Source organism: Quercus robur, chromosome 10 (assembly GCF_932294415.1).
Source record: "Quercus robur chromosome 10, dhQueRobu3.1, whole genome shotgun sequence".
In the NCBI taxonomy this organism is placed as follows: Eukaryota; Viridiplantae; Streptophyta; class Magnoliopsida; order Fagales; family Fagaceae; genus Quercus; species Quercus robur.
Window position 1 is genome coordinate 44447984 of NC_065543.1, and position 26554 is coordinate 44474537.

At 33.8% G+C, this 26554-nt stretch overlaps 1 pseudogene; it reads left to right on the forward strand.

Annotated features, from left to right (window-relative positions):
• Nucleotides 1–26554, forward strand: part of LOC126704220 (uncharacterized protein At5g50100, chloroplastic-like) — a 105898-nt pseudogene continuing 79344 nt past the window's right edge.

Sequence of the window (26554 nt, forward strand, 5' to 3'; positions counted from 1 at the left end):
ATGGGTCGCATTGCTCGCCGACAGGCTCGTATGGCTGGTTTTGCTCCCTCTTCTTCTCTAGAGAGTCCCGCAGCTTCTCCTTCTGAGGACAACGACGATGAGGATGAGGATGAAGAGGACGGTGCTAACTCTTTTGGTGATGACGAGATGATGACCTCTCAGTGACTTGCCCTTTGTCATTCGTGACAAAAAGAGGGAGTAGTTATGGTTTTGAAAGTAGTCTTGTACTTAGGAGGAGAGTTAGTATAGGACATTTTTGATAGGGGGAATATTCATAGTTTTTGAGGGATGTAGTCAGGACTTTATGTTTTTTCTTCTTTTATTACATTAGCCTATTGTACCTTGGTTTTTTTACTATTATATTTACATACATTGTACTTATTTTCATATATGATGATGATATATGTTTCTCTTCACCTACCTTTACATGTGTTGTTTTTTCTCTATCTTTATATGCATGTTTCTTTATGTACGCAATCTTTATTTCTGTTTCACACATGATACCTTGATAAGTTTTGTTTTAAGTGTTTCAAAAAGACAGGTTGTGAAAGTCTATCTTGCCATGAATTCTCTTATTGCAAAGTTTTTCAAGAGTTTGTAGTAAGGATATATTTATTTTGTAATAAGGATATATTTAGTTTGTAATACAACAAGTGGTTATGAGTTTAGTGATTTAAGACTTCTCTCATGATTATTTGTTTTGTTGTGATTTTGTCATGGATTGCCAAAGGGGGAGATTCTTAAGGACATATTTTATGTAATTGGCTAATCCTTTGACAAAATATACTTTACTTGTAATTGGGTAGATCTAGGATGGGTTTAGTACTTTAAGAAACAAGAGTTCAAGTCAAGTGATAAAACCATGAAGATCTGACCAAAAAACAAGTGAAGAAGAGCTATTCATTAAAGCTCAATAGCAATCTCGACAGCAATCTCAACAGAAAGACTTCTATCGAGATTTAAAGTCGAAGGTTGACACAAGCTATTTCTGTCAAGACTTACAAAATTAGAAATTCCAAATTTGATTTTTGGCCCATGCTTGTATATTTGTATAGTGTTTATTTTCTCACAACCCTAGACATATATAAAGATTGTTTTAAAGGCCGTCGCATTGCATATGCATTGAGTGACCTAGTGTCTTATTCTCTCTGAAAGAAGCTACTATGTCTTTACGCCAATGGTTTTGTAACCAAAGAGCTTCCTGATCTTCATCGTTGATGAACTAAAGAACTTTGCAGCCAACATCTTCTTCAAGTTGTCGGTGTCAGTCACGTACTTGGATTCGTGCATCATTGGTTAGTCACGTACTGCGATTTATGCATTGAACAAAAAGAGTGCCACTACAAGATCAAGTCTAATTAGGTATTGGAGTGAAGATTCAATTGTAGGTTGGTAATTTGGGATAGGCCAAGGGTAGTTGATAAGATTCCTTTTACTTGTAATCGCTTGATTATTGATTAGTGGATTCTTGGGAGTGGTGACCTTAAAATCACCCAGTGAGGTTTTTGCCTCAGTGGTTTCCCCACTTCGTAAACAAATCATTCGTGTCAAATTTAATTTCCGTTGTATTTAGTTATTTGGTGATTTGTTTGTGCTACCACGTTTTGCATGTTAAATTGACTTAATTAATTAATTTGCAATGGGTCAATACATTTTTGCCCTATCACCAGGTATGATATATTTTATACCAAAATTATGTATTCAAAACAATTTAACAAACACTACCAAATGTGAAAATAAGTGTCTTTTTCTATATTCAAATTTAAGATTTGAATATAGAACAAAGAAAATGAAAACTAATACACCACTTTTTGAAATCAAACGAGCTAGGAACAAAAAAAAGGTAAAAGAAGTCCAAAAATATCATTTATTGAAGTAATAAAAAATAACATTTCAATTAGAGAAGAAACAAATTGTATGAATTATGATAGGATAAAATGGAGGAAAATAATATATGTAGCTGATCCTAACTAATTTGTTGAGAACTCGTCCCAAAAATTTGTAACTAAGGTTTTGCTGCTGTTAGAACTTATAAATTGCTTCAGAGTTTATGAACCAATAATTTATATTGTTTAATCTATACTATGGTGCTGCATTGGTGCTTAATGCAAAAGTAACAAAGGTTGGGACTTAAGACAGCAATCGTACCTCACAACGACATGCTCTATTAGTGGGACTGACATTGGGTAATGGCATTATATAAATTGATTTATACTCTTTTGTTTATTATGTATAGGAATAAAAAAAAAAATGCTTTGCAGTCTCTTTGGGGATATCAGATAAAAAATTTAATATCAAAAGAAATACTGTAACTCCGAAAAAGAAAAACATATACACTGTATATTTGTTTACCTATCAAGCAATATTTCGTGTTTTGAACTCACGAAACAATAAATTTTTAAGTTAATGTCCTGTTTTTATGAGAAGGTTTTGTTTTTGTGACAAATTAAAATCCACCAAAAAGGTTACTGGAAGGCAATTTTTTGTAACGTAGTGAAAGAATCTTCAATACCTATAAAATTTACTTTTTTCTTTGCTTCTGGATTCCCCCTTTTTCTCATGCTCTTCATACATTCACATGCTTTCCTATATACCAGCCCGGTGGTGAGTCTCTATCTCTAATCTCTATTATGTAAGATATTAAGAAAACTTTATGTAGCCCACATTTAAATGATAAATGAAAACTCATGTCTTAAGGATTTTATTTGTGAAAGACGTTATGGTGAATAACAATTTCTAAATAAGTCTCAATTGCTATAACCCCTTCAATTAATAAACACCTTAAAGTTACAAGTTTTGAGCTCCTTGATGGAAGGAGATTATGGAACGAATCTCAATTTAAAAGGGTCCCTAGTCTAGCCTATGTAAATAGCCTATCTCCATCAAAAGGAAATATGTAAGGTAAAAGCCATAGACTAAAAGACACCTTTTATATATACACTACTGTATATTGAGCCTTCTTTTTCTCTAAACACTTAAATAACTATGGTTAAAGATATATTTATTTATTTTTTTGTTTCCGTTATACTCTAAATTTTATCTTACATTTGGTATCAGAACCATTCTTCATGCTATGTTGTTTAGTGATATTAGTTTGAGAAATTTCTATTTTTTCCAATCATGGTATATTTGTACCATCCATGGTAAAAGTTTGCATGCACTAATTTAATTTTGAGATGAAATTTAAGTTGTCCTGAATGCAAATATAGTGCATGTGTGCTCTAAATCCTAGAGAACAAGTTTTGTTTTGCATCTTTATTGATATTTGTGTAATGAATTACCATTGAGTTTTGAGATTGGAAGTATTAATTTGAAATCCACGTGATTATTATCTATATAGAACTAGACATGTTCACTAGTAGTTACGTTGCATGTTTTTGTTTTTCATTACATGTATGACTCAAGGATTTTGTTTTCTCTAATCTTAAATTGTCCACATGTAGTATTTTACAATATGCTAATGTGGACTAGCTAGTTGGTAATTCGACTAAAATAAATGCCAAGGCACTTAAAGTGTTTGTAAAATTTGATTTTGATTTTGTTATTCATCAAATGCTCGTTTGAGTATTTATGTTTGTTTCTTGGATTAAAAAAAAATCTTAATTATTTGGCAAATAATTTATGACCGTATGGTGGCTCATATGACAAACATGCCTCATCTTGATTTTTGTACAATTTTCAATAGTGAATTGCTTTAGGGACCATTTATTGTGGATCAATATATTTGGCATGATAACACAAATGATCACTATGTTTTGGAGACCATAACGTTTTTACAATAAATTATGAGGATAAACGTGTTGCATGTAAGTTTGCAATTATTTCATAAACTTTATTGTTACATATGAGATTTGGATCATTGATGTGAGTAATTTATTTATGTGCATTTTAGGTTTCTTTGCACTTATCATGTATTGAAATATTATTTCATGTCATTTTGGAGTGCATATTGTCATGATCAATATTAGGATTGGTTGATCTTTATGATGCTATTTGAAGTGGTGATTATCAAAATGACTTAGAAGTGGCCATAGCATCTTAAGTCATGATGATAATCACATTAAGAAATTTTTACAAGACTTCATTAGGAATAAGGCATCTAAGTGGCAATTAATTCATGAAGATAATGACTTGGCCCCATAGGGAGGTTATTATTTTTATGATTTAATTGGAATAAAATGGTGAATGTAGCATTCATATGAGATTTTTCCTAGGCCCATGGGTATGGAAAATTTGATTCTTAGTGTTATATTTACTAGTTTTATGATTAAAGTTTTATAGTAAATTCATGCATGATGCGCCTTTGCCCATAGGATGGTCGAATTTACTACAAAATAGACATTGGTTAATTTAGATTAAAGTTTAAGTTTCATAGCATTAAAGTTTATTTTGTTTGGGTTTGTGGATCTTTGTTTTGGTACTCATGTGGATGAACCACCCATCTCATTGAATAAATATGTCAAATGAGAAACTGAGTATGAGAGTGAGAGTGATCTAATTGCTTAAGAGTAAGAACTTGGGAATTTATTCTTATAAAGCTAAAGGTTTTGTGAAAGCTATTAATATTAATTTACAAGCTCCATAAAGTTTGACTCCCAATAAAAGTTTTATGTTAACAGTTAAGGCATATAGGTATCCCACTAATGGCATATAAAGGTTCACCAACTTTGTTGTGCCATTTGGTTTTACTGGACACATTGTTAATCGATGTATATACTTTAAGATCAATGGGAGTAAATGCATTGTTTTTACGCCTAAATATGAATGACATACTAGTTGGAAGTAGTGATTTGATTTTGTCATGTAAGATATCCTATATGCTATGAATCTATAAGACAGACATTATGGATAGGTCTTAAGATTGTTGATTTTGTGACAAGACCTTTAAAGATTTTAAAGATAACTTGGCTATAATTTTCTTTTCTAAGGACAATGATTGTGAAAGCCGAAATAAACATATCAACATTAAGTAACTCAGTCTAAAAGAGAATTTTAAGAAATTGAAAGTGTCCATTGTGTTAAAATTATTGAGCTAATATATGTTTAACTAAAGGTTTGCCAGCAAAGCAGTTGTTAGGGTACTTTTTTTTTACACCTAATTTTATTTAAGTACCACCTATTTATTTTCAAATACAACTAATAAGTTATTAGGTTTTCCTAAATATTTTTTTGCTCCATGTTAATCACAAATATTTCATATCTCATTATCTAAATTGCGTCATGATATAAATTATCACAAAAAACCCAAAAAACTCATATTTTGTCCAATTTTAATTATCATTATTTAGCTAAGCCCAAAATTGGCCCTACGAGCTCACTTCACACATCACATTCTTTTTTAAAGCCTAAGGCTACTAATGCTTGGCAATATTTCAAAAGCCCAATCCTTATTGGCAATGTATCAAAAACCCAATTCTCATTGGCAATGTTAAAAGCTCAAGCTAGTTACTTGGCACTATTTTGTAAAAAGTCCAAAGTTATCAATACTTGGCAAAATTCTATATCATAAGTATTTCACTTAAAGTCCAATGATTAACAACGTTTTAAGTTCTTAAACCTATTAAGCCTATGAAATCTATTTTATAAAACCCATGGTAACCATTTATGTTACGTGACACTATTCATTTTGCCAAAACTCATGGCAAACATATATCAAGCCCATGGAAAATTATGAATTTGTGTTACTAATATAAAAACCCATGGAAAGTTATGATTTATCTTAAACCGTAATATTTATTTATTTCATACCATATTATAAACTCATGGTAACTATTTATGTTATGTAACACTATTCATTTTTCCAAAACCCATGGCAAACATTTATCAAGCTCATGGAGAATTATGAATTAGTGTTACTAATATAAAAGCCCATGGAAAGTTATGATTATTTATTTTAGACCCATGACATCTATTTATTTCATAACATACTACAAGCTCATGGAATTTATATAAGAACATATGTTCACTATTTATCTTATACATTCTTAATATCTATTTCCAAAACTCATGATAATTATTCACCTTACAAGCATATTATGATTATCTATAGAAAAACCCATGAGAATATCACATTATTCTGCTATAGTGGTTGTTACCATATTTTATTTGAAACCAATGGATATTGCCTCTATTTAAAACTCATGGTAAATATTATTCTCAAGAAATATTGGAGGTTATTATTTAAAAGCCCCAAAGAAAAATATCATTTACAAAAATAATCCATAGCAAAAATTATGAAAAACTATACAAGTTGTTATTTAAAACTCATGGAAATTAATACCCAAAACCTACCATAAATATTTTTTAAAGCTCATGGATTCATTTTATTTCTAACAACTAAAGCCCATGTGGAATAAAAATCCATGGCAATATATGGTAGCTTTGTCCATTTTGTAAGGCTCACAAAGAGAAAGCAAAATAATAGGCCTAAGTGGAAAGAACCATCAAGTCAGAGGCCCACCAAAATACTCAATCCTCATGGCCAAGCCCAATATGAAATCTCAGCCAAAACAGCCCATGTGTGTAAACTAGCCCCGCTGGAGAACTCCATTCAGTTCTACCTTCCACTAGAGGTCACCTCAAGAGGCAACCGAGCTCCCAAACCAAATTAGGAGCTGGCCACATGTCCCACTGCCAAGTCTGATGTGAACAATACCAAAAGCTGGCACCTAAAGGCTAATGGGCAATAAATACCATTCTTCCCCAAGTTTTGGTCACAACTCAAGGAAGCCATAACCAAGACCTCCAAACTCATGAAATTCTCAACCAAATAATTTATTTTATTACTAAAAATGTATGTAATTGGTTCATGAACCAAGCCTATGAATCTGAAAGGGGAAAATTTGGAAACATGTGGTTTGGAAGGCATAAAGGGATATCCAGCAAAACCATCTGAAGTGGACTTAAACTTTGACACTTGGCTTGGGGTGTTGAATCCTACTTCCTAGGGTCCAAATCTCAGTTGTAGCACTAGGATTCCTCCTTAATACTTGCCTTAATCGTATTGGCTGAACACAATCCAATGCAAGATTATGCTGATTTTTACCCATGTGTGACATTGCCCAAAGAAGTAAAATAGCCTCAAAAGAAAATCTCTCATTTTAGGCCAAATCCTAGGATAATTATATCAGCTATTCTGCCCCTGAATCAGTCCTACGTTTTGGACTTTTGCTAATTAATGCTCTCTTAAACTCCCCTATAAAAGCCTAAGCATATCAACCCACAAGACACTAAAAAACCCCTCTGAAATTTCTAATCTTCTTGTCATCTTGCTTGTGGTTCAACTCTCCCAAAACTCATAAATCATTCCCCTTAACCCACACTCACTTAGCCTCAAACATTCCTTTCTTTTTCTGCATATTCACAGCCCATAAATGCTTCCTAATCAATTACAAACAACTCTTTATCCATTAAAACCTTAGCCTCAACATTAATTCCATCACACCACCACAAGCTTAAATGTCCACTCACTCAAAGTAACCTACACTACCCCATTCATGCCCTACACATATATATTCCCCTTAAAATCTTAGTTGAACATTTACTGCACTGAGCTAGAATCTCTCTCTCCCTTCATTGCATCCTATTTTTTCATCTTTTATTTGTAATTATGAAACCTTTAATCCTTATTTATTGTTATTACAATGAAAGTTATAATGTCTTAGATACTATAGAAATTTTCCCTTATGTTAACTTAATAATAATGAGGAAAATATATGATTTTTATCATGTAAATACACTTATTAATCTGTCAACATCTACCATTGGAGGTCTATCATATTCACTGCTGGACAATTTTTCCTCATGTACTTTTTATATTGGCCTCACTTTTATATTAACTAACTAAGGAGGAAATGCATAATTTTTACTATGCAAATAAATTTATTGGTTTTCCAAACATCTATCGTTGGATGTTTCTCTTACTTACCGCTAGACTATTATTTAAGCACTCATTGTGGTGAGCCACCCTTTGTGCTAGCTTATCTTGGCAAGAGGTATTTTGGGGCCTCATTATAATATTTGTTGGATGCAACCTAGACTTTGAGCAAAATGGGCCTTTTACACTTCACCGATAGCCTTTGGGCCATATTCCAAGCCTAAAGTCGAGTCTCAGTCTTGACTCCCCTAACATCATATGGGCGACGAAAGACACCCCTAACAGCAGTATAAAAGTCTTTTGGACATATGGAACTTGTTAGCTCATTTAGTGTTTAATTTCTGTCTAATTATTCTATGTTTTAAACACATATTTGGTTATTTTTGGAGAAGAAAATATATGATTTTTATTTTGTGCACATAAAGTATATGTATTAAGTTAGATATATCTGTGGAGATATATAAGGATGATATATCCATGGGGATGTATAAAAGAAGACCCAAATGGCTAATAGGTAGTCTATTCATAAAGAATTAATGGCTCATAAAGTACTCTTGTAAGGATTACTGTACATTATAATACATGGAAGGAAGTACTCATTATAATTGAGGGTATTACTGCCATGATTCATATATTGGATTTTTTATTTGAGTGGGAGCATTTCACAACTAGTTGACATGAGTAAGATCATGGCCATATTTAAGTTAATACCATTTATCAAGAAATTCAAAGCTCAAGTGGGCCAAGTGGGAGAATGTAAGATGTTAAGAAAACTTTATGTGGCCCACATTTAAATGATAAATGAAAACTCATGTCTTAAGGATTTTATTTGTGAAAAACATTATGGTGAATAACAATTTCTAAGTAATTTTCAATTGCCATAACCCCTTTGGTTAATAAACACCTTGAAGTTACAAGTTTTAAACTCCTTGATGGAACGAGATTATGGAACAAATCTCAATTTAAAAGGGTCCCTAGTCTAGCCTATATATATAGCCTATCTCCATCAAAAGGAAATATGTAAAGTAAAGATCATAAACTAGAAGACACCTTTTATATATACACTATCGTATATTGAGCTTTCTTTTTCTCTAAACACTTAAACAACTATGGTTGAAGATATGTTTATGTTTTTTTTGTTTCTACTATACTCTAAATTTTATCTTACATATTCTCCTATTTCATCTTTCAAACTTTACTTGTTTGTTTTTGTTTTGGTTTGTACAAAAAAAAAAAAAAGAATGTAATTCTCATTGAAAACAAAATATTGGGTTTCATTTCTTTTCACGGTATTATTATGTTTTTCACAAGAGAATATGACTTTGGATATGATAGAATGGTGAAAAAGAATTTATGTAATCGACCTTGATTAGTTTGTTGAGGATTTGCAAGATAGCCAACTCCCAAGTTTTGGAACTAAGATGTTGTTATTGTAATTGATGTTTTTCCTTCATTATTTGATAGAATCAACTTTGGGTGTAAACTAATTTGACAATTTTGATTAGTGACACAAAGAATTGAAGATAGTTTTCTTGGTTTCACTAATTAAATTTGGGCTGGAATGGATATCCAATTCGTGCTACAAGTGAGGCTACTGCGGATCCCTTAATAGCCAAGAAAGAAAATGAAAACAATCACCATAGAATTGGACAATTAAAATGCTCTATGATGGGGACTGCCTTGCTTTGCATGCAGGAGGACTACCTTCAAGGACCTGTTTGTACATTTCTTTTTAGCTTATACGTATCATGTTGGTTGATTTGTGTGTAAAATGTGGCAATTTGTGAATTTGGTGATTTTGTATATTTGATGTGTTTTAGTTCATTACAATGTGAGGTCAACGTGATCAGGGAGAGGAATAAGCGCTATGGTACTATCAACTTTGTTGACATAAGTTCAGAGGATTACACTCTAGAGGAGAATCAAGGGCTAGACCTAAAAACTGCATGTTCTAAACAATGCTGAAATTTTCAATAGACCCAATTTCCTGATTTAAGAGCACTTGGTTGGAACTGAAAGATAAGAAGTAGAAATTGAAGTATATAAGTGACAGTAACGCTACTTATCGGTTGTCAAGAGTTTGGTAGCTTAGTGACATAGCATCCTCTTCTTTTTAGGAGAACAAATATCCTCTTTTCCATTATTGTAACTATTAAATTATCATTAAAAAAAAAAAAAACCTGTGTTACATCCAATATGACTTCACAAATTAATATTACATTTTTTTTTGGGGTGCTTTTGTGGAAAATAAGAATTTCCTGGAAGATCCAACATTAAACTATGTAGCTCTATAGTTCGGCCATAGAAAAGTAAATGATTACTTTGTAGAATACGTTATTAGCCCAAAACAGAAACTTTGTAAAATACATCATGGAGCATATTAACACTCTCCTTGTGGTATGTATACAATATAGATTTTAGAGCATCTCTCTGTTAGATTTTATTACAATAAAGTGATGGATTTCTGTTTTTTAGTTTAGGTTATTGGAAGGATTCATGCCATCCTCTTTGATGGAACTGTAGTAACTGATGTTGAAGTATGCCACATTTCGTACCTTTTTCATTTTTCCTATAATTGTATGTTTACAGTGCCTGCTCTTCTCATTATGTGTTTTACTATTATTTACAAATTTCCACCAAATAGAAATTCACTATCTTGTATTTGTCCGTGTATGTGAGTAAGCATGCATGTGTGCATGTCATCTATGTGAATATGTATATACTTTTGTTACAGTGGCCCAACCTGTGGAATATATAAGAACTATGGGGGAAAGAAAACACCATCAATAGGTTTGGAAACTTCAACTGAGGCTATTCCATCCATGACTGGAATCAGTTAGTACAAGTTCAAGATTGTAAAACTTTGAATCAATATGTGTTCTAGACAATCACTAACTGTTTAAATTTCTAAACTCTAAAAGAGGCCAAAGTGCATCCTAGGATGTGGAACTGTGAAACACTACTGATCACCACCATGATTCTATCATTCTAATAATGCTTGCCTGGAAAGTTTATTGGGGGATCCTATTGTAGGCAAATGGACAATGATTCTCTCTAAAAGCCAATTTCCTTCTCCGTCTCCTTTGCAATTCAATAGTAACGTCAATAGTCTGGGACACATTTGGAATCAAGGACTCAAGACATTAAATAAGACTCATGGGCCTTTGGTAGCCAAGGATAGCCCATTCCAAAAATTACCAAATTGCCCTTATTCTAGTAAACTTAATTACAATTGATCCAACAACTTCCCAATCTAAAAGACTCATTACTAAGACTCAATAATAGCTAAAATAACCTATCAAAGGTGCTAAGAATGTCCAACATTAAAACTAGACCATAATTCTTGAATCTTAGTATATTTAATATTCTTTTTCCTTGAGCTCTTTGTTGTCCTCATCAATTGTCTTCCTTCCCCCTTGAAGAAAATGCTTGAGAAGCTGTTTACTGGAATTTCTGTAGGACCCCCAGTCATATATTTGATCAACTAATTGACAAATCTTTTTAAACAAGCTACATATTGCATTGAGTACACACTGATAAATTTGTTGGTACAAATGACGCAGTACCCCCAAGATCAGGATTGGGCATAAATTTACCATGAATAGCCAAAAGGGAGAGATGATTATTGCGAAGAGTAGCTCAATAGTAATAATTCCAGAAACCAAACAAATGAACCTCAATACAGGGAGGCACCCAGCATCTTGAGGTTGTAGTTTAATCTCCATATATGCAATGCAATGGATGATTGTAGCCATGAGGAAAAGCAAGACGATAGCAAAATGTGTATGAAGTGGCGAGACGCCCAAAACTTGAAAGTGTAAACCAATTAAGGCAGTCGGAAACAAGGCAAGGTCATCAAGAAGCACGTGAAATGCTTCAATGAAAGAGAGTGCTTCATTACTGGCACATACACAAACAAGAAACCCTTCAGCTTTGATGTTACTTTTTCTTCCAAACATAAGAAAATCAAAATCCACTTAACTTCCAAAAAAAAAAGTAAATCCCTTCAAATTTATTAGGTTTCTCTACCAAACCTACCACAATGAGTGCAATTCAAGATGAAAAGATGAACAAGCCACTAACAATATAATTTCATTCACCCTTGCTACAAGAAATAATCTTTGACAATTTGTCTCATCAAGAATTCTTAAAATTCAGTCTTTATATATGTGTGTGACTGTGCAGTAGTGAGTTTGTAATTGAAGTCATTCAATAAGCAATAGGTCCGATATAAGACTTACTATTCCTCACATATGCATTAGTAATTGACATTGAAAATGTAAAAAATAACAACCAAACCTTAGCCCCAAAACTTCGGAATTGGCTAGGGATCTTCATTTGTAATGTTCATCCATTTTTGTAAAAATTTCAATCCCTAGTTTTTTATATTCATTTTATGTTTGTTTTCATCTAAAAAGTACGGAAGCCTAACAAAGCTAATCTCAGGTAGGCAAAGTGCTAAATTTTGAACCATGGGTAGTCAAGGTGAAAATAGTTCTAATCTTAGGTGGGTTATCTCATCTGTAATTACCCCAAAAAAACCTATACTAAAATTACTTCATTGAACATTGCTGTCATAGAGGGCACTTTGAAGAAAGCATAGGAAGAAAGTTTCTTGGTTTTGAGAATCTTGAAAGCAAAAGGAAGATCTGAAGTAGAGATTTCCATGGAAAATTGCAGGTATTTTTGAAAGATACTAAAGAAAACATATGGAGGCTGATTTGAACTATGGTTTTCCTCATAAAGGAGACCAATCAATGCTACTAAGCTACAAGACTCTTGGCATTCACAGTAAATTAAATTAGAAGTGATGAACCTCCTAGTTAATAGACATGCACAAATCTAGTGCTTGTGATTTCTAAGCTAAGTTTAGTGAAGGCTGGTATCATGGATATATGATAATTTAATAGCACAACCAGGCCTTGCTAACATAAAAATCTTAAAGGATCCCAACCCCTTGGCTGCATTTGGGAGCATGGATTTAGATTTAGGATTTGGATTTCAAATCAATCAAGGGATTTGGAAATAATTATTTTGCAATTCTTTTTTCTTTTTTTTCTTTTTTTTTTGGGCAATTCATGGGTTTTTAATCCCTTGTTTGGATCATTTATATGGTTAAAAAGTATTTGAATTTATTTCCTTTGGTGGGGAAAAAACTAGAAGCGAAAGTTACATATTAAGAAAAGAACAAACAAATAAATGTTATTTCCAGTTATGGTTACATAATCTAAAGTAAATTAACATATAATTGTAATTTGTAAGATACAAATAAATGTTAAAATCTTAAGAAAAATTTGTCACAAACACCATTCAATCAAACAAATAATTACTTATAAAAATAAATAAATAAATAAATCAACGTAGACAATTTTCAACAATTCAGCATCTGTTTACCACCCCCCCCCCCCCCCCATCCGCCCTTTCCTCCCCCATTAAAAACAAAAACTAGGAGTTCAGCATCAGGGGCATAAACTCTAGTCAAAATCTCAAGCATTGACTATCTTAAATTAACAAGCATAACAAGAAACCCAACTGGCAAAGGAATAAAACCCATCTCTTCTTCCTCTTTTTTCCAATCTCATCCACACTATGTTTTCATTGGATGCACAAATCTCATCTATCATTGGCCTTAAATATCAAAGAAACTTGAAAAACTTAAAAGAAAACATACAACCATGCCAGTACACAAAAATGCCTTTTCCCCTTTCCTTTCTGCTAATTTTTATACTAATCAGAATATGCCCCAACAATGATAATAGGAAACTCTTTTCTTAAATCTTCAAAGAGCTCAAAAACAACCAAGCAAAACAAGTTTGGTAGAATAGAAGAAGAAAAAGATAGAAATTCAGCACTCAGAATTGACACCAGAATTTAGCTCGTAGGTTTGTCCCACACAAGTTTGGTAGCGGACAAAAATACTTGGCTACAACTTATTTTGGATTCCATACTTTTCTACAAACAACTCCTAATCCATAATAGGAGGGAGATCATCACTTAGATAAGTAAACTTCTTACTATCAAAAGAAAAACCTCAATAGCCAAGGCCCATTGCGCATAATAACTCCCCTAAAGACAAATCAAAGTAATAGAGAGCATATCAAAGGGGAATAAGAAATTGGGTTGTATACCTTCCTTGGATTCCAATAAGCACCCAATTAAGACAAAGAAAGTAAACAAGTGAATAAGATGCAGCACCAGTGAGCAATACCAAAAATAAATAGCAACCAAAACAATGGCTGACACTCGGTCAATAAATTCCCAAAAGGCAATCACCCACACTCCTCACAACAACCCAGAAATTAGATAAGCAACACAACAGTTCCAAACCAACATATCTGATGCAGCCATGGAACATTAAAATGTTACTACTTTACAAATTCGCATATTCAAGATTTATTTTGTGGGGATGGCTTGAAGTCTAGTTGAAGTAAAAGTCATGCGATGTTAAACGCCTAGTTGTGTGTCTTTAGGTTGAAATAGTTTCTAATATGGGATTTTATTAAGTAAGTTATGGTCAATTTTGCATTTAGGAGCAAAATTTAATTTCAGCAATCCCTATGAATTAAAGATATTTTGGTAGTTTCATAAGTTTAGTTGAGTCTAGGATTTTTTAGGATATCTTAAATATCTTACTTTTTATTTTCTTAGACTCCAATGACCCATGGATCAGAAGTGTAACATAAAATACAATAGGATGCACTACCTGATTGGGCTAAAGTGGGAGTAAAGGAAGAAGCAACTCCCTTTTGCTGAGCTAGGAAGTGAGTATACTCTTCCTTTGGTATGGAGATCAATTCTATCTCTAGAGTCATCTTGGGAGTTTAATGTGGCCAATGAAGGACAAAGTTCAAGCATTAGTATTCATTACAGTTTTGCCTTTGAATACAAAATTGACCATAACATGTTAATTAAAACCCATATTGAAACCGTTTTAACCTAAGGACATACATAACTAAAACTTCAAAAACAAATGATTTTTACTTTAATTGAATTTCACACACAGATCCTTAGAAGAACTTCGAAGTGGTAACAAATTAATCTTCGATGACTGCATCAAATCCATTAAAAAAAAAAGAGAGTAACTCTATAGCTAAAACATATCATGAATTGAGCAATAGTTAAGAAAAAATATTATGAATTGAGCAATAGTTAAGAAATTCAATTCACATAAAACAAATCCCAAATAAGAATGGACAGCCCCCCCAAAAAAAAAAAAAAAAAAAATCAAAAAATCAATTTCAACCAATAATTTTAACAATTACATATTGATAAATATAATAAACCTAATATGCTCTATCTGACCTATCTAAATAATCCCAAATTATGCATATCCAGAAGCTAGACCCTATTAGAACATATTTATACAAGAACCCAAATCTGTTCAATAGGTGATAAAAAGCTTCCAAAATTGAAACCTTCAACAAATTAAGAGCCGAATTTAAGTTGAAACTTGTAGAAAACTAAAAGGCAAATAACAATCAAATTTGAAAAAAAGAAAGGAGAACCCAAACCTTGTTAGTAGGTAAACAAGTGCTTTAGAAATTAGTTTCACCACTTCCAACGCAGCAGTTTTTAAGCTGAAACTCACAGAAAACAAAAGTTAAAAAATCAATTATTAAACAAAAAATGATCCAATTGTCTTGAAAAAAAATGAAAAACAAAGGAATAGAGAGATAAAACCAAGAACCCAAACCTGTTCAATAGGCCATAAAAAGCTTTCGAAATAAAAGCTTTCAGTCTGATCGTTGTGCTCACAGCTTCATCTGAGTTGAAGCTGGTTAAGAATGAAAAAAGAATATCAATTATTAAATAATAAATAAATAAAAAAAGATCCAAGTAACAATCAAATTTGTAAATTGGAAAAAAAGAAAAGAAAAAGAAAATCAATGTGAATGCGAGCTATTTAATATTTATGCCCACACGGGGGTTTGGATCCAAGTCGAACCTCTGAAATCCTGAAGCTTACAACGCTTCTGTCTGCCGCCGACCAATGCGGATGCCATTGCCATACCGATCAATATTATTATTATTTAAAAAAAAAAAATTGACGGTTGACAGTGACACGGACAACAATGCCAAGTTTGCAAACCCAAAAAAAAAAAAAAAAGCATTGTCAGAGTCATATTATTTATACATCAGATTATGACCGTATTTATAAATAGTAGGAATTTTCTATAATATTTATAATACTATTTTGATAATAAAAATATTTATTTTATTATTATTAAAATTGAATGATTAAAATTTTAAATTTATATATTCTAATTTCACTATATATTGTTATTGTTAACACTATAGTATTTCTATTAGAGTCAAATTATCATTCACATTACTTTATGTAAAAAAATTTGTCCATTTTAATATAAGAGTCTACTCTTTTTTTTTTCCCCACATATTTACTTTTTAAAATTCCACGTCAAATTATGTATTTTGTATTATATTATATTAAAATATTAATTTTTCTTAATTTTTAAAATTGTTTTTCTCTCTTCACACACAATAACTACCATCCATTCTCTTCCTTTATCATCAAGATACGTAAAAAAGAATAAAGATCTATATACAAAGTGAACAGTATCAGTGTAAATTTACATAATCACTGTAACAACTTTGTAAATTAACACAATTATACACCAATTGATATGAGCCATTTTTAGGGAAAATTGTGTAACTTCTACGCATTTTTCTATTATGAGTGCGTTTTGTGCTTCCCACATCTGCGTTTTTTTTTTTTTTTTTTTTTTCAGCCGTGATTTCTGACTTTTCTTCAGTGCACAGTGCACATCAATGGGTCCCGTGCACTGTTCACGAAACCCAAAAACTTCATTTTTCAGCAACTTTTTCATTAAAAATAGGTCCACGTACTATTCACATATTTAAAAATTATTTTACTATAGTGCTTTCAGTTTTCAGTAAAATAAGTTGTATACAAACAGACCCTATATACTAATAGTCCTAAATACCACAAAGGTAATAATTCATTGGTAATTTTTTTTTTTTTTAAAGAGAATACTTTCCTCCCTTCGCACAATTCATGTTGTAACTTGTAACCCAATACCACAAAGAACAATCGACTGACAAACAGCAAAAGTTCAAACAATAATATCGTAAAATCAAAAGATCAAAAAAGATCCAAACTGGCAATTCCAAGGCCTTAAAAACATATTTAGCAACAAACAAAAGCAATTGACTATACAAAGTTTCATTATTCCAACGAATCAATATGTCCAACAAAGAGGGATTGTACTGGTGGAAGATGATTGAGGAGGGTGGGGTTCGCGAACAACGTGAAAAATGGCGCCTCAGGCGATTTTTTAACACTCCGATACCTTCTACAATGGCAGTATCCGCCATCCGGTGGCTGGAGGTTTGGTTCCTATTTGGGAGCTGAAAGTTTGGTTTTTTATTTTATTTTAGGAAATTAAGTTTTTTTTTTTTAAATAGAATTTCTACTTTAACCTAATTTAAGTATATATGTATGTAAAGTTTTCTTTTGAAGACTTGAATTTTGACCCTTACTCCCCACACCTCACAAACCCTTATACTCATGGAGTAACCATATGTTTTAAGGAGCAATTCTGTGTGCGGGGTAGGTTTGATTGCCTACTCTCTGACATGGCATGTTCTATTGGAAGGTCGAAAATGGGGGATTTTACACCATGGCCCTAGCATTTTTCTTTCATTTACCTAAAACCACTTTCCTCCCTTACTATTCAAAAAAATTAGTTGTTATAAAAAAAACATTAGTACTATTTTTCTCAAAAAAAAAAAAAAAAAAAAACATTACTACTATATTAGTACAATTCAATTAAAAAAAACAATAGTACTATATATATTAGTATACCAACTATATCATGAACAGAAAAAAGTTTTTGAGGGAATTATGAGCCAATTAACTATGATATTAAATTCATAAATAAATAAAAAAACTATGATATTGAAGAAGAAAATGAAAACACTACCGGTATGTTTCATGATTTTGTAGATCACGTTCGGAAATATTATTTCTCTCTATTTCAGACATTGTGGCTGTGTGGCTGTTTGAGGGAAGGAACTCTATATATATATATATATATATATATATAGTCTTCAGATACTGTTTGTTTGACGGAAGGAACTCCATATATATATATATATATATAGTCTTCAGATACTGTTTCATGATTTTGTAGATCACGTTCGGAAATATTACTTTATGATATTGAAGAAGATAATGAAAGCACTACTTCTCTCTATTTTCAGTAATGAAAACAGTACTTCTCTATATTTCAGAGATTGTGGCTCTCTATTTCAGTAATGAAAACACTACTCTCTATTTCAGACATTGTGGCTGTGTGGCTGTTTGTGGAGAAGCTACACCCTGTTTCGGGTGTGTGTTTCAAATAGGCGAAAAATACATTTTGGTCCCTACATTTTGACCCGATTCCCGTTTTAGTCCCTAAGTTTTTTTTTTACCGCTTTTAGTCCCTCTCCAGAAAAACGGTTCCATTTTAGTCCCTACCGTTACTTCATAAACGGATATTGCTGATGTGGCAAATGGCATTGATAGTCAATAATAAAATAATGTCTACAGTACCACTGTTAGTTACTCCCGCCCCTTCCTAGTCACTTGCCACTCACGTGACGGTCCCTAACCAAGCAAAACCCCAAATCACCCAAATAGAAATCCCTAACCCCCAAATTTCCTCAGCTCCTCGCTCATCAGTCACCACACGGATTGAAGTCCCTCACCAGTCACGAACTCAAAAACACCTTCAAATCAATTGCTCCTCGCTCACCACACAGCCGAAAACCATCTTCAAATCAACTGCTTTCCATGGATTCAAGCTCGATGTCATCGAGTGGAAGCTTGAGAAAAAGGGGCCCAGCCTGATGCTTCTGCTCGGAGAGACCCGTTGTGGTTGTTTCGTGGACATCTGACAACCTTGGAAGAAGGTTTTACGGTTGTCCAAATTACTGGGTAAGGTAGTATCTCTCTTTGTAATGTTTTTAAATTTCTGGGTTTTTAACTTTGGAAGCACTTCAGGTTCATTTTCGTTTCAATCTTGCAATCCCCTTTAGTCTAAGTCTAACCCAGAATTTCTTTTCTTAAATAAATAAAAATTTTAAAAAATTTAAGGAAAAAAAAAAAAAAAAACTCAGCTTATTGCTGACAATATAAATTGTGCTAATACAAGAACATTGTGCTAATACAAGAATATTGTGCTAATACTATTTTAGTTTCTGGTAAGGTAGTATTTGCTAATACTATTTGTTACTGTTTTTCATGATTTTGGTTGTTCATTTAACATCATTTATCTGGTCCTTGGGTGTCAGGTTGGACGCAAGTGTAAATTTTTTCAGTGGCTTGATGATGAAATCTGCGAGCGTGGGAAGGTGCTGATTCTGGAGCAGAGGCAACGGATTTTGACCCTTGAAGCTCAAATTGTAGGCTACAGGAAGAGAGAGAAGAGGCTACTCATTTGCCTGGGGCTGTCTCTGGTGATAAGTGGGATGCTACTTTGTTTGATGCTTCTTCTGGTTGGCTAAATAGGTGGGGGGGAATGGGTCATTAGGTGGGTAGGTGTTAGTGGAAAAAGGCCTGAATTTTGTTGTATGTATTAGTGGCAAAAGGCCTGAATTTTGGTGTATGTATTAGTGGAAAAAGGCCATAATTTGTGTTGGAATGTGTTGTTTGTAGTAGTGGGAAAAGGCCTGATTTTTTGGTGTAATTCTCTTTGCAATCCAAGACTTTAGCAATGGAATATGGTCTTTTTAATTAATCTATGATTTGTGAACCAATTTATTACATTATTGTTAAGTGTTTGTGCCAAAGCAGTTTGTGATATTAACTGTGCATCAACTGTCAATTTGACACTGCAATTTTGAATGGAAACCAGCAGCAGCCTGCAATTTTGAATGGCTACAAAATTCTCTTTATGTATTAAAGGAGCTGGCTGCAAAATTTACCAAACCTGCATGCATCACCAGCAGCCTGCATAATTTACCAAACCTGCATAGTTTCTACATAACTTACCAAACCAACAGCTCTTTATTCATACATCATTACACATTTATTCATACATCATACATCATTACACATTAAAGTGGCTACTCCCAGCACATTAAACTCCAATGCTCACCAAATCTGCATAATCACCAAACTGCCCAACAAAGCTAAAAACCAGCAAATTTGAGTTTAAGCATTTTAAAAACCAAAGCTAAAAACCAGCAAAGCAAATCTGAATAATGGAAGCTGAATCATCATAACAATGGGAGAATAATTACAAAATATTTAACACCAATGGTAGTTTTTGGTGTACCACAATAATTACAAAATATTTAACACCAATGGTAGTTTTTGGTGTACCACAATAATTACAAAATATGTGACAAAGCACATTCATACAAAAAAGGATTTGGTCAGCCCATAAACATATGCCAATTGTTCTAGCAGTTACATAAATATATGAAGAGTGCTTCAACATATAGCACAACAAAAAAAAGGTCCTGCTTCAGTTTGCTATCTTTTAGCAGATCTCATTGCTGTCATATATCTTGCTGCATTCCCAGTTGCATTCAAGGTTTCAGTAGTGACTGCACTTCTCTTCCTCTGTTTTTTTGGTCTTCGATTGGACTGGTTATCAGTGGGAGTTGGAGGTGCACTTGTGGTCACATCATCATTAGAGCTTGGTTGTGCCCTGTGTACTGTTAGCTGAGCATCCTTGGCTGCCTGCAAGCATAAGCACAATAACAATTAATAGTTTGCCAACTGAAAAACAAAATAATGAGGATATCTAAGTCAAAGTGTATACTTACCCTTCTAGTGGTCCTACTGGCTTGGGATGCACTCCCAGGCAAGGAGGAGTTCCCTCTTACTTCTCCCTTGCAGCTCCTCTTGTTGTGTCCTAATTTCTCACATAACTTGCATTGTTTTGAGATGCCTAGGCCTCTTTTTTTTCTGTGACTTCTAGGTTCATCAGGCTCCAGTGCCCTCTTCTTCTTAGGCCTGCCAGGAGGTCTCCTCTTGATAGGGGGTTGCACAGGTGGCAGTCCACTAGGACCCCACATATTCTGGCCATTGATGGGCTCTATAATGGGTTCATAGCAATCAATGTAGGTAGTCCTTTTGTAGCAAGCATTGACATACCTTTCAGCATCTTCTCTGTTGAAAAATATGCAAGAAATGGCATGGCAACATGGTATGCCAACTATGTCCCACTTCCTACAGCTGCATTTCTTCTCTTCCAAGTCCACAATGAAACTCTCAAGCCCATTCTTCATTTCAAACTTCATACGACCAGCCCAACATGCTATCCACTTGCTGTATGCCAACTTCTCCTTGTACAACCTCTTCCTTATCTTAGGACACAACTCAGATTCCACCTTCGTAATCATTTCTCTGTTTGCTTGAAATCTAGTCATCTAATATAGCCTAATACACTCAAGCTGCAAGCACATAGAGAGGAAGGGAGAATTAATCATTCATGAATTACATAGGTCTATGGATCATAATGCACATAAAAGGGAGAATTATGCATACCATGGTGATAATAGGTTTGCTCCTGAACTTAACTATCGTGCTGTTGAAGTTTTCACACATGTTGTTCAAGATCGTGTCACTCTGCCCATCACTTTTGAACATGTGCCTAGCCCAGATAGTTGTTGACTGAAATTGCAGCCATTTGAATGCATCTTCATCCACCTCCTTTAGCTCATTCATTGCCCTCTCAAATGCTTGCCGATAGGTAGCCTTGGCTGCTTTCCAAAAAAGGTCTCTAATAATGACACCAGGATGATTTTTCCTCAAATTTTGGTATAAATGTCTGCAGCAGATCTTGTGCTCGTACTGTGGCCAATTGTCAACAAAGGTGTTCACCAACCCCTGCAAAGCACAATCATTTAATTCAGCAAGCAATGAAGCTACCATTAACTACAAATAATTCAACAAGCAATAAAGCTACCATCATACCTTCTGCTGGTTAGATATAAACACCCATTGCTTGTCATCTCCTATGTCAGCAAGCAATAAATTAAGAAACCAGGTCCAACTGTCCTTTGTTTCAGCCTCTACTACTGCATATGCGAATGGGAAGTATTCATCATTGGGATCTCTGCCAACAGCACACATCAGCTGACTACCTGTCTTGGTCTTCAGATGGCATGCATCTAGACCAATGATTGGCCTGCACCCTGCTAAGAAGCCCTTCTTGCAACCTTTAAGGCAGATGTACATTCTTTCAAAATATGGCAGCCCAGTTGCCAATCCATGCTCAGCTGCCAAATCACCATCCTCATAAGTATGCACCTTCATCAATATTGTGCTCCCAGGACTGCACCTTCTCAACTCATCACAGTTTTCCCATAGTTGGTTGAACTGTGCAGTGTGGGTCCCATCAACAGCATCTTGAGCTCTCTCTCTAGCCCTACTTGCCTTGCCTGCACTTATGTCAACCACATACTTCTCATGCACAGCCTCCTGAATATCCTTAAACTTTATGCCAGGCTGTCTCCTAACCCTCTTCACTAACTTCTTCCCAATGTATGATGCTGTGCACCTTGGATTTCTATAGCTTCTGCTGCATGTGTGTTCCATGTTCAGTGTTTTCAATCTAAAACTCTTCTCCCTTGGCACCTTTGCAAGGTGGGCAACAAAATTGCACCCTGGCTGGCATCGGGCTCTCACTCTCACCAAGTCATTTTTTACAAATTTTATACCCCACCCACCATGGACTGCATAATCAGTTATAGCATCTTTAAATTGTTTGGCTGAGATGAACAACATATCCTTTTCAAACCTAAGGTTCTCAGCTTTGGCTACTGGCCTAAAGATTGGATATTTGCTGCTCCTAATAGAATTGTCAACCTCAGCAACAGGGATGTCATCAGCACTTGAATCATCACCACCCTCACTGCTTGATGATGATTCATTAAGGCTAAGCAACTCCTCACTCTCATAGTCAGAATTCATGACACCACCACCCATTTGTCCTGCTTCAACCTCAGCATTTTCAGCTTGATTGTCCCAACTATCAGGACTATCTTCACCAATATTCATTGGTTGCACTTCTGGTTCTGGCTCTGCCTCTTCTTCTAAGTCACTCCTCTCATCCTCGCTACCCTCACTGCCCTCACTACCCTCACTGCCCTCACTGCCCTCACTACCCTCACTACTCTCCTCAACTTGGTCATCAACAACTGGTGCTTTGCCAGCCCTCCTAGCACAAACTTCCTCATTAACAAATTCAGCATCATCATGGCCTCCAAATTGTGAAAAATCAGGTCTGTACTCTTCATTATCATTTTGAAGCACTCTGTCACTAGCAAAAACCTCTACACCTACACCTTCTACTTCACTACCAGGTACTCCAGCAGCTAAGGGATCAAAATCCTCCATTGGTAACTCAACTAGTTCATGCACTGGATGCTCCACAAAGACATGAATCTCCCCATATCCCTTCACCAAGTCAGTCATGAATATAGCAGCATCATCATCAACCACCTGATGGAAATTTGACCGCTCTAGGTCCACACCAGGCATTTTATACCATAACTTATCTACTTCAGAGTAGCCAAAATCCCTACATATACTTTCAATCTCTACTTTTGACCACCTATCTGGGTCACAGTTATCCACTATATCAACTGTCCCTCCCACATACGCTTGAGGGTTCCACATGAAATGCCCATCATGGTGGACATGCAGAGTAAAAAGCTCATTCATCCTGCATGCAAGTCACGGGAAGAAAACAGAATGAAAATGAAAACAGATATTAATAATACTTTGTTAGGCTAATAAACAAATAAAAAAGAATATAATACCGACAAAGGGATCACAGGGACCCAGCCACTTCTTGAAAAGCAAGACACAATACAGACAATCAGTGCAAATACCAACACAAAGATTCCATGGTTTATCAAAGGTCAATATAGTGGTCCCTGATAAACAATAGTGACACATAGTACAGACAAACAATGCAATTGCCAACAAAAATACAGTCAGTAATGTGGTCCCTGATAAACAAAAGTAAAACAAAAGCTATAAAGGGAGACGCAAATAACAAAAGCAACACACAACAGCCAAACAATATTCCACTATCATGGTCAGTATTATGTCCACTACAAAAGCTATAAAGGGAGAGAGGAAGAGAGAGAGTGAAAGTGAGACACAACGAGAGAGAAACAAAGATAGATTGAAATTCCAGAGCAATAACAAAACACAACATCTCAAAATTCCCAAATTCTCAAAATCCAACAACTGCGATTCAAACCCAGAACGATTACCCAGCACTTAAAATGACATTCATAACATAACTAAAGAGAGAGAGAGTTGGAGAGAAATACAACCTTCGCAATCTGCTCAGCACACACAAACACACTGAAGCTTGCCGATTTGTGGGATTTTTGTGCTTGCCGATTTGTGGGTTCTTTGATCGGTCTTGTGATGAGCAACGGGTAAGGTAAGGTAAGAGATTAGGGATTTTCAGCAAGATTTAGCAAATCTCATCTGACTGATTTGGGGTTTTGTTTGGTTAGAGACCGTCACGTGAGTGGCAAGTGACTAGTAAGGGCGGGAGTAACTAACAGTGGTACTGTAGACATTATTTTATTATTGACTACCAATGCTGTTTGCCACATCAGTAATATCCATTTATGAAGTAACGGTAGGGACTAAAATGGAACTGTTTTTCTGGAGAGGGACTAAAAGCGGTAAAAAAAAAACTTAGGGACTAAAACGGGAATTGGGTCAAAATGTAGGGACCAAAATGTGTTTTTCGCCTTTCAAATACACCCGAAACAGGGTGTAGTTTCTCCTGTTTGAGGGAACTCTATTGGTTTCTGGACATAATTACTTCTCTCTTCTCCCTATTGGTTTCGTACTGACGTCTGACATTATTACTTCCCTATTGGTTTCGTACTGACATATTATTTCTTCTCTGTAGGAAGTCGGTGCCTGTTCTATCTAGTTATTGGTTTCGCACTGACACATTATTACTTCTCTGTAAGAAGTCGGTGGCAAAATTTTTTTTTGGATATTGAGAATCAATTGAAGTGGTTTTTTTTTTTTTTTGGCTTATTTTTTATTGTAGAGAATATTTTGTTTTTGTATAGATCATTAGAGATGCTTTTATAAACATATTTCTATGCACTTTCCTAGGTGACGTGGGACTCCAAAATTGCTTCTTTCTTTGGTCCTTTATACAATGTTTATTAATAATGGTAACAATTTCTTGATCTTGAACATATTGTTGAATTATTTGATTTCGTTTTAATTTTGCACAATTCCTAATCTAGACTAGGGAAAGGAAGGGGATAAAATGTTTTATATATATTTCTTCTACAGTTTGAGATATGATTTATGGTCATTTTTCTAAGGCCTTGCTGCTTAATATATCCATTTACAAAACCCTTGATCGGATTTATAATGTTGCAGCAATTATACACCTTATTCGATCCAATACATGGGGCCTAAAAATTGGAGCAACATAACCTAACTCTTAAAAAAATTGATGTTTTTGAAAAAAAAAAATTTGTCATACTTATTTTTGGTGTCATGTTTATTGCAACTTCTTATGAAATCCTTGAGATGAGGTGTCTACTTATTTGTACTCTATTTGAAACTACTATTGTTTACAACTAGTTGAGTTCTTACACGATGTGCGCTGTAACTTATTATTAGTTTTCTCAATATTTCAATAAGTTTTACCAAAAATCTTGTCACTTAACTGATTGGCACCTCAATTTCCAATAGAAACATTTAGGATTCAGATCTCCACCCCCAACTATTGATGTATAAAAAAGATATTTCAATGAATTTCATTACAAAAAATTGTAATATTTAGTTATATTATATATAGACAAAATAGAAATGTACTAAGAGAAGTATAGTGATTTGATCATACTATATATATGTGTTTACAAATTGAAAATTGCATGATATAGTAGCTAATATAGATAGACATATTTTATGCCTACTAAAAAATGCATATATCCTTCAATTATTATTATTTTTTTTTTTACATTCTTTGTTTTTAGAGATATTTTTTTTAATTATTATTATTTTTTTACATTCTTGATTGTGTGTTACTAAAAATTTTTTCCCCTTTTTGTTGGACATGGTTTCAATTGTTGCAAAAATAACTAAATTTGAGTAAAAATGCCATATTTCAAATCAATTGTTTCTCACATAAAAAAATCAATTGTTTATAACTAGTTAAGTTCTCACACGATGTGCGATGCAACTTATTATTAGTTTTCTTTAATATTTCGATAAGTTTTACCAAAAATCTTGTAGCTTAACTAATTGACACCTTAATTTCCAATAGAAACATTCAGGATTTAGATTTCCACCCCCACCTATTGATGTATAAAAAAGATATTTCAATGAATTTCATTATAAAAAATTGTAATATTTAGTTGTATTATATATAGACAAAATAGTAATGCACTAAGAGTAGTATAGTGATTTGATCATACTATATATATGTGTGTGTGTTTACAAATTGAAAATTGCATGATATAGTAGCTAATATAGATAGACATGTTTTATGCCAACTAAAAAATGCATATATCCTTCAATTTTTTTTTTTTTTTTTACATTCTTCGTTTTTAGAGAGATTTTTTTTATTTTTTTATTTTTTTTTACATTCTTGATTGTGTGTTACTAAATTTTTTTTCCCCTTTTTGTTGGACATGGTT